The following is a 9,652-nucleotide window of genomic DNA, read 5'->3' as shown; positions in this document are numbered from 1 at the left end:
GACATACTAAAGTTCTCAACGAATCTGAACTGTCCGGACAGTGCTCATACTCATACAAACATTGAATGATTAAGCAACTTGAAATACTGCATCGAGAGGAACCTCCTACAACCTTCCAGAAATCACAAATGGTGAATAATAAACACGGGACCGCTGAATGAAAATCGTTGGCAATTGAGGCTTTTTCGTTTTGTAAGCCAATAACCTTATCAGGGAACATCATCTGATCCATAAGACGCAATGACCAGTTAAGCGGTAACTTACTCACATGATTCTTAATGGAGTTTGTAAGTTCCCCCTAAGTAATCGACCTATCATGCTTGGGATATGAAATATGACCGTGGATCGCGTGTATACCTAATGGAATTTTCGTAATTGGATAAGGCTATCTTTCCCGAAAAAGTGATACCGATTAGTAGGGGGAAAGTGTACAACTGATCTTTCTGATACAAAAGTCTACTAAAAATAAAAATGTAATTAAACCGAAAAGGGCTACAATTTGGAAGAATGAAAGTTATTTTGTGCATTCTCTCACGAATAACACTGGACAGAAAAGAGGTACCACTGACCATGAATCCAAAAGTTACACTAATGAACGAAATGGAAATAATTACGGTCGCCAGCGATTTACATCCAAAATCCTGTACAAGATGATGGGAAAGAAAAACATTTATTATTAAACACTGACGTGGCAACTGAAGGTTGTTACGGTTTTTGTCACTAATTTTAAGTGAGTATGTAATGATGAAGAAAGCTGAGAAGTCACTTTTACGTTAAGTTTTTGATTAAATTTTGAAAAAGGCAATCGAGTAATGATTTGAAAGTATCCACTTAAACTGTATGTTAGTTTTGAACTTCGTTACGTGACAAGGACTTTCAGAGACCTCTACATATCGTCATCAAAGAAATTTATAGAAAGGCAAGCACTTTTTACTTTGCAGTTACTTAATTTTCAAATTGGATTTCATATTATTGTCTGAACAACTGAGCCTTTTTTACTGACTTGAACAGAATTAAATACTATAATACATACCAAACCAAACAGCCATGCGCTCCAAGCTATATGTAAAATAAATAAAACTTCCACAATCTTAATTTGTACATTTTCTTTACATTTGGATTTTTTCCAGTGATAGATTCTCAAACTTCGGTTGCATATAAGGGAAAAAGGGAACAGGGACCTGCTTGGTAACAATGTCTGGGGGCAATGAGGACACAATCGCCCTGAATTTAACTGGTAATTATTTAAATAAAGTTCATTAATCAAACCACATTCAGTTGTGCTACTGGGTTAGCCGTTAATACTTTCTACCAATGAACAGTCTTTCTTCAGTGCTGTGTGTGCGACGAAACTCGAAGCCGACGACGAATCTGTGTTGCTGGAACTGCTGCTGTTGTTGAAGACGGTAGCATCTTGTGAGGCCACGGCTAATTACAGGAACGGGCAATCGTAATTAATGCAGCCTCTTCCGCCCATCCAATGTCCTTCCTCCTGCTTCTAGTCATCTGGTTGCCGCGTGTACATGATGCCGCCGAAATGGTACCCTCTACAGCGAGAGCGTTAACACCACACTTCCGCACACTACAAGCGCTGTAACCTGTCTCTCGCTCTCTCCACGCGCTCTGCGCAAAAACCCCTTACCCAAAGATTTTACAACGTACAAACACTGCTATTATCGTTACTAGTCGATGCAAATAACAATTCCTTTGGCTTTTTCCCAGATCTTGTAAGTTCCACGGTAAAATACAGATAAATACAATAAAACGTCAACAGACTTCTACCTAAACGTACACATTCAGTGAAGCAATGTCCTTACTTATTAAAAGAAAGCGTTTAAATTACAAATATTTACATACAATGAAAAAAAATTATATATCGGTAGCAGGTGCCATGCAACCTGCATTTTCGGTGTTACAAGTTCTCACTTTAAACGCTTTCAGTTTCATCTCTACCATTTTCCATAATCTACATTTTAAACTATGGCGAATTTGAAAACTGTCATCATCGATCATATGATTTTCTTTTAATACCAGCGGGCAAGTTTGGACGTGAAAAGCTTTAAAGTACATGAACCATTTCACCAATTTCATTGTCTGCGTAGTTGCTTTAATTGTGACTTTCACTTTCACATCATTACTGGTTTTTTCACTTTTCACCAGTGGTTTGTATACGCCAAATGTCCTGACCCACCCCATTAAACGTCTCGTGTAAGACCAGATGGAAATCTAACCTCTCACTTTCCGAAACTCTGAGGATATAACCAATATTACTGCATTACAACAGAAAATAGCGATCAATACAAAAAGAAAAGGAAGAAAGTTAGGGTTAACCTCCCCATTGATGACGACTCCTCAGAGACGGATTGGAGAAGAATGGCGAAGGAAATATGCAGCGTACTTTGAAAGAAACGTCGAGGCATTCACCTTCATCGATTTGAGAACGGAGAGGAGAAACCAATTTCTGGGTTGCTACCTGTGGTTGTGAACCACCGTCCATCCGAATACAAATTCAGCTGGGAATACACACGGCTTCAACTATAGACTGAGGTGACTGAGGTGACTGGGATACCACCTAATATCGCGTCGGACCTCCTTTTACACAGCGTAGTGCAGGAACTCTATGTCGCATGAATTCAACACTTCGTTGGAAGGCTCCTACAGAAATTCAGACCCATGATGCTTCTATAGCCGTCCATAGCTGCGAAAGTATTAACGGTGCAGGATTTTGTGCACGATCTGACCTATCGGTTATGTCCCGTAAATGTTCGATCAGACGTAGGTCTGGCGATCTAGGATGGCTAAATCAGTTGCAACTTGGTATTCAGAATGTTCTGCAAGCCAGTCGCGAACAATTGTGGCGCGGTGACACGACGTCGTTGTTTGGGAAAGTTAAGTCCACAAGTCGTTGGAAGTCGTCTCCAGGTAGCCGAACGTAATGATTTCGAGTTAATGATATGTTCACTTGGACCAGCTGACCCAGTCGATTCCATGTAAACACAGCATTACGGAGCCACCTGCAGGTTGTACAATGCATTGTTGATAACCTGGATCCATGGCTTCGTGCGATGTGCGCAGCACTCGAATCCTACCGTCAGCTCTTACCAACTGGAATCGGGCCATAGTTTTCCAGTCATGTAGGGTCCAACCGTTTTTGTCACGTGCCCAAAAGACGCGATGTCACGTTTTAGCAAATCAGTCGCTTCCGTCGTCTGCTGCCATAGCCCATTAACGCCAGATTTCGCAGTACTGTCTAACGCACATATTCATGGAACGTTCCAAATTGATTTCTGCTGTTATTTCACGCACTGTTGCTTGTCTGTTAGCACTAACAAATTTTCGCAAACGCTTATGCTCAGTCACGAAGGGAAGGCCGTCGGCCTCTGCGTTGTCCGTGGTGAGAGGTTCAGTTCATCGTGGCTAGCGAGTGTAGCCAGACACTCCTTAAACAACTGATGCTATGTCAATGGGTCCAAGATCTGGAGAACGCACCAACCGAGAAAGAAGGAGTACATACTCTGTTTCGAGGTACGTCGAGAGAGCACGGGTAACATGAAGTCTTGCGTTAGTTTGTTGAAAGATATGAAAACGCCATGAACCATGGACCCTGCCGTTGGTGGGGACACTTGCGTGCCTCAACGATACAGATAGCCGTACCGTATGTGCAACCACAACGGAGGGGTATGTGTTGAGAGGCGAGACCAATATGTGGTTCCTGAAGAGGGGCAGCAGGCGTTTCAGTATTTGCAGTGGCAAGAGTCTGGATGGTTGACTGATCTCGCATTGCAACATCAACCAAATCGGCCTTCCTGTGCTTGTACTGCGAACGCATGAAAGCAAGGGGAAACTACAGCCGTAATTTTTCCCGAGGGCATTCAGCTTTACTATACGTTTAAATAATGATGGCATACTCTTGGGTAAAATATTTCGGAGGTAAAATAGTCCCCCAATCGGATCTCCTGGGGAGGGAGGGGGGGGGGGGGGGGAGGTTGCTACTCAGGAGGAAGTTGTTATCAGAAAAATCAAAACTGGCGTTCTACGGATGGGCACGCGAATTTTCAGATCCCTTAATCGGGCAGGTAGATTAGGAAATTAGAAAAGGGAAATGGATATGTTAAAGTTAGATATAGTGGGATTTAGTGAAGTTCACTGACAGGAGGAACAATACTTCCGGTCAGGTGAATGCACGGTTATAAATACCTAACAAACTTGGGGTAATGCATGAATTTTTTTTCCATTCCTCTGTAAAGAATTCTTGTTACTGCTTTGCGGCCGTGACTTATTAAGCCGATAGTTCGGTAATTTTGACATCTGTCGGCACCTGATTTCTTGAGAATTAGAATTATTATATTCTTCTTGAAGTCTGAAGGTATTTCGCCTGTCACATACACCTTGCGCACCAGATGGAAGAGTTTTGTCAAGGCTGGCTCTCCCGAGGCTATCAGAAGTTCTAATGGAATGTTGTCTACTCCCGAGCCTTGTTTCGACTTAGGTCTTTCAGTGCTCTGTCAAATTATTCACGCAATATGTCTCCCAACTCATCTTCACCTACTTCTTCAATCATTTCCATAATATTTCCCTCTAGCACATCTCCCCTGTATACACACTCTGTATCCTCCTTCCACCTTCCTGCTCTCCTTTCATTGAACTTTCAGCATATTGCAGCTCCCTCAGCAACTGTGATAGACTAATATATTGAAAAATCCGCCTCAGTTGCGAAAGTTTTCTGGTCTTTACCCAGGTTTCGGCTAGATTAATCTAGCCTCCTTCAGAAGCACAAAAATTACAACATGCCAGAGTAGGGCACAGTCAACATTAAAAATTAAAACCTATAGTACCGTAGTACCATGTCGTAGTAAGTAGTTTTAATTCGACTTGGTACCACGTTACTATAGATTTTAATTTTTAATGTTGACTGTGCCTTACTCTGGCATGTTATAGTAATTTTATGCTTCTGAAGACGGCTAGATTAATCTAACCGAAACCTGGGTAAAGACCAGAAATTTTTCGCAACTGAGGCAGATTTATCAATATATTTCTCCCTTCTTTGCTTAGGACTGGTTTCCCATCCGCGCTCATGATATTCATACAAGTTGATCTCTTTTCTCCAAAGGTCTCTTTAATTTTCCTGTAGATGCTTTCTATCTTTCCCCTAATGAATATGCTTCTAAGTTCTTTCATTTGGGCTTTAGCCATTCCTGCTTAGCGATTTTGTACTTCCTGTCAGTCTCATTTTTTTAGATGTTTCTATCTCCTTTTGCCTGATTAATTTACTGCACTTGTATGTCTTCTACGTTCATCAGTTAAATTTAATATCTCTTGTGTTACCCAAGGATTTCTACTAGCCCTCGTTTTTTTTACCTACTTGATTCTCTGCTATCTTCACTGTCTCATCTCTCAGAACTTCCCATTCTTCATCTACAGTAGTCCTTTCGCCTGTTCTTGGCACTCGTTCCGTAATCCACCCTCTGAAAGTCTCTACAACCTTTGGTTAGTTCAGTTTTTCCAGGTCCTTTCTCACTAAATTCCTACCTTTTTGCAGTTTCTTTAATTTTAATCTACACTTAATAACCAATAAATTGTTGCCAGAGTCCACATCTGCCCCTCGAAATGTCTTACAATTTAAAATCTAGCTCCAAAATCTCTGTCTTATCATTAGATAATCAATTTGAATCCTGGTGTCTCCAGATTTATTCCACATAAACAACCTTCTTTCATATTTCTTAAACAAAGTGTTGCCTATGATTAAGTTATGCTCTGTGAAAAAGTCTACCAGGTGGCTTCGTTTTTCATTCCTTAACCCCAGTCCACATTCGTTTACTATTTTTCCTGCGCTTCCTTTTCCTGCTATCGAATTCCAGGCGCTCATAAGTATTAATTTTCGCCTCCCTCAGCTATTTGAATAATTTCTTTCAGCTCATGATTCATTTCTTCAGTTTCTTCGTCATCTGTGGAGCTAGGTGGCATATAAACTTGTACTGCTGTGGTAGGCGTGGGCTTCGTGTCTATCTCGGCTACAATAATGCGTTTACTATGCTCTTTGTAGTAGCTTATCCGCATTCCGATTTTTTTATTCATTATTAAAACTACTCCTGCATACCGCTATTTGATTTTGTATTTATAACCCTGTATACACATGACCAGAAGTATTGTTCTTCCTGCGACCGAACTTCACAAATTCCCATTATATCTAACTTTAACCTATCCATTTCCTTTCCATTTTCTAGCCTACCTGCCCGATTAAGTGAACTGACATTCCACACGACATCCGTAGAACGCCAGTTTTGTTTCTTCTGATAACAACTTCCTCCAATTTTTACCCAAAAATATACCGTAATCATTTAACTGTACAGTAAAGCTGAATGCCCTCGGGAAAATTTACGGCTGTAGTTTCCCCTTTCTTTCAGCAGTTAGCGGTACTAGCACAGCAATGCTGTTTTGGTTGATGTTACAAGGCCAGTTCAGTCAATCATGCAGACCTTTGCCCCTTCAACTACAATTACTTAAAAGGCTGCTGCGTCTTCAAGAACCACACGATTGTGTAGCCTCTAACAGATACCCCTCTGTTCTGGTTCCACCTACTGTGCGGCTATCTGCGTCGCTGAGGCACCCAAGCCTCCCCACCTACGGCAGGGTCCATGGTTCATTGGAAGGAAGGGGGGGGGGGGGGGTGGCCAGCCGCCACAGGTATTCCAGCCTGCAGCTACATCGATAATAACCTCCAAAGACTTCTATATACGTGGTTCACGGCACAAAAATATGTTGCAAAATTTCCCAAAGTCCAGAGTATTATTTATTATACATTACATGAGTTTCAGTACTTCTGGATGAGTACTCCGATAGCAGACTGACGTAAATGCAGCAATACAGCCAGCAGACGCTACAATTCAGCTCTCCAAAAATGCTCTGAAAAAAGCTCTTTTTGTGCTTCGAGATTTGTGTTTCTGCATTTAAATTAACGTTCAAATTGTTTCGGATTACAGAAACTCCACAAACACGTCCGTTGCAACGTACGATCGTCTATAGTGTGAACTTTGTTACACTAAGGGTTTCATAATCTTAGCATACCCTTAGTTTCACATATTCCCCAACAGGAAGCTACTTGTTGTAGCTACTTGTTGTAGCTGTTGCTTGTTGCCAAGTAAGATGTTGACAACAAAACACTGAGGTGCCACTGATAGCCTAGCAATGGAATTTAGGGCGCTTCTCGCAACTTCACATGAGGCGTACCTGTAATCAAAGTTACTGAAATTACTACTGTGCAATGTCCAAAAAAACACAAATACTTAATTAATTTCAAAGATCGTTGTACAATTATCTAGCCTGTAACTATGCTGCTCTGAGACTAAGCCCAAGTACACAATGCTTTCCTCTATCCAGTGTACGCACTGTTGACGAGCGGTGAATCTTCTTCGAAGCGGTGAGCGGCCATTGCTAGAGCGATAGCGATGACTCCACTTGCACGATCTAAGATACTCTCAGAGGAATTCTGTCTTGACGACACTGTTAGTTAAGCCGCAGAGCGCGATTACATCCTATGGCGGAGTGATACTACAGCTCTGTAGTTTAGGGTGCATTCAATGACTGACGCACTTCGTTGTCCTGGGCTGTTAGCGATCTCTGCCTATGACCGCTGAAGATACTGGTTTACTGGTGCTTCGCTGTGCGTTTATGCAGTCCCATCTACGCGCCGTTGCTGGAGAAAAGTCAATGTGCCAGGGATTTGGACTCTGGGACACTACAGTACTAACAAATATTTTCCTTCTGAGACTCAAGGGTCTGTTATCCATTACACTTGCGAAGGTTAACGGTTGTCGCCACATAGATTATAGCCAGATGCGTTTTCAGTCGCGCTTGCCAGTAAGTGGCGGTAATACAATTCCAGAAAGTTGAAATTTTTGACGACACCCTCTTTTAAGCCCCTCTCTCCTCTCCCCATTTCCTTCCCCCTCCTACCTCATGGCGCATCACTAGTATTGTCTCCTCTACCTCAACATTCACTCTCTCCCTGCCAACAAATACCTCTTCATGCATACCCTATCCCAGCACCAGATTGACTCCTTCATCCTCAATTAAACCTTCCTCCAACCTAATCATGTTGTCCGCACCTCTCCCTGTCTCCTTTACTGCACCGACAATCCCTTTCTCCTCACTGAGGCGGGATCGTTATTGGCCACCTCAAGCATGTCCCTGTCCGGCCACAACCCCTCCTCAATGACCCAACTGAATGCCTTCTCCTTAGCTTCTTTTTTCCCGCCCTCACCATCACCTGTGCCACATATGTGATTGCCGCCGACCTCAACATCCACAGTTGTGACCCTGCCACCCTTCGGCGGTGGCATCAGTTCCTTGCCACCCTCAATGATGACCTTGTTCCTCTCCCATAACACACCCATCCTGAAGGTAACTTCACTTCTCATGTTATCCTCTCTTCCCCCAACCTCCTTGGTCACATCGCCATAGACATCCTCGATCCTGTTGGTAGTGACCACCTACCCCTCCTTCTCACCATCTCCTCTGCCCCTGGCCCCCTGCAGCCCCCACCCAGTTGCCCCTCCAAAGTCTGCCCATGACTACTGCCATGCTGACTGGCATGCCTACCCAGAATCCATCACCTCACAGGTCAAAAGCCACCCCCTCACCTTTCACTGTTCTGCTGGCATCACCCATGACTCTTCCGACATTCAGAAGACTATCACTGACGCTGTGGAGGCCCATGTCCCTACCAAACTCATAAACTCATACACACTCACCGCCTTATGCTTCTTCCACAGGCTATCCTTCTTCGTGAATCCTGCAGGCTCTACCGCACCTTCCTCCATACCGTGACTGGGATACACTCATCTCCCACCAGCAATTACAGCGACACATCCGGATCCTCCTTACAGCACAGAAACGGTGGGACTGGCGCCAGACACGCATGTACCTCAACTCAACCCTCCCTGTCGACTCCTCCAAGTACTGGTCACCCTTCCACTGCCTTACTGGTAGCCATCCCACCCTGCATTACTCTGTCGTCCATGACAATCGCCCCTTTCCTGACAACCTCAGTAAGGCTTCCCACATCTCTGAGGTCTTCTGCATTCCTTGTTATCCCCATTTTGATTACTCCCTCTTACCCACCGTCCTTGACCACACTGATACCTCTGTGCCACTGCTCTCCCCTAGCTTCCAGTACTTGGATAAGTTGACAAACTCAGACATCAATACTCCCATCACCGCATATGACATCACACTCGTCCTCTGCTCCAAATGCAACAATGCCCCAAGTCATAATGGCGTCACCTACTGCCACCTCAATGAATCCCCCCTTCCCTGCCCTTCCTGCCTGTCCTTGCTACCGTGTACAATGTCCTTCTCTCCACTGGCTTTTACCCTGTCAGGTGGAAGACTTCACATGTCCTGCTGTTCCGTAAACCCAACAAACCCCCCTCTGTTACCTCTTCCTATCCTCCCAACTGCCTCACCTCCAGGTTCAGTAAGGTCCTCGAGACCATCCTCTCCTGCCGTATTCACCGCCACCTTAACCAGCACCACCTCCTTCCCCTTACTGAGTGTAGCTTCTGGCCTTCCTTCTCAGCCAACGACCCCCAGCTTAACCTTACCAATCTTCCTTCCCTCCAACTTAACTGCCGTTACTCCACTATCTTTGTTT

The sequence above is a fragment of the Schistocerca piceifrons genome, chromosome 7 (genome assembly GCF_021461385.2).
Source record: "Schistocerca piceifrons isolate TAMUIC-IGC-003096 chromosome 7, iqSchPice1.1, whole genome shotgun sequence".
NCBI classification, from domain to species: domain Eukaryota; kingdom Metazoa; phylum Arthropoda; class Insecta; order Orthoptera; family Acrididae; genus Schistocerca; species Schistocerca piceifrons.
This window is presented reverse-complemented; position numbering follows the sequence as displayed.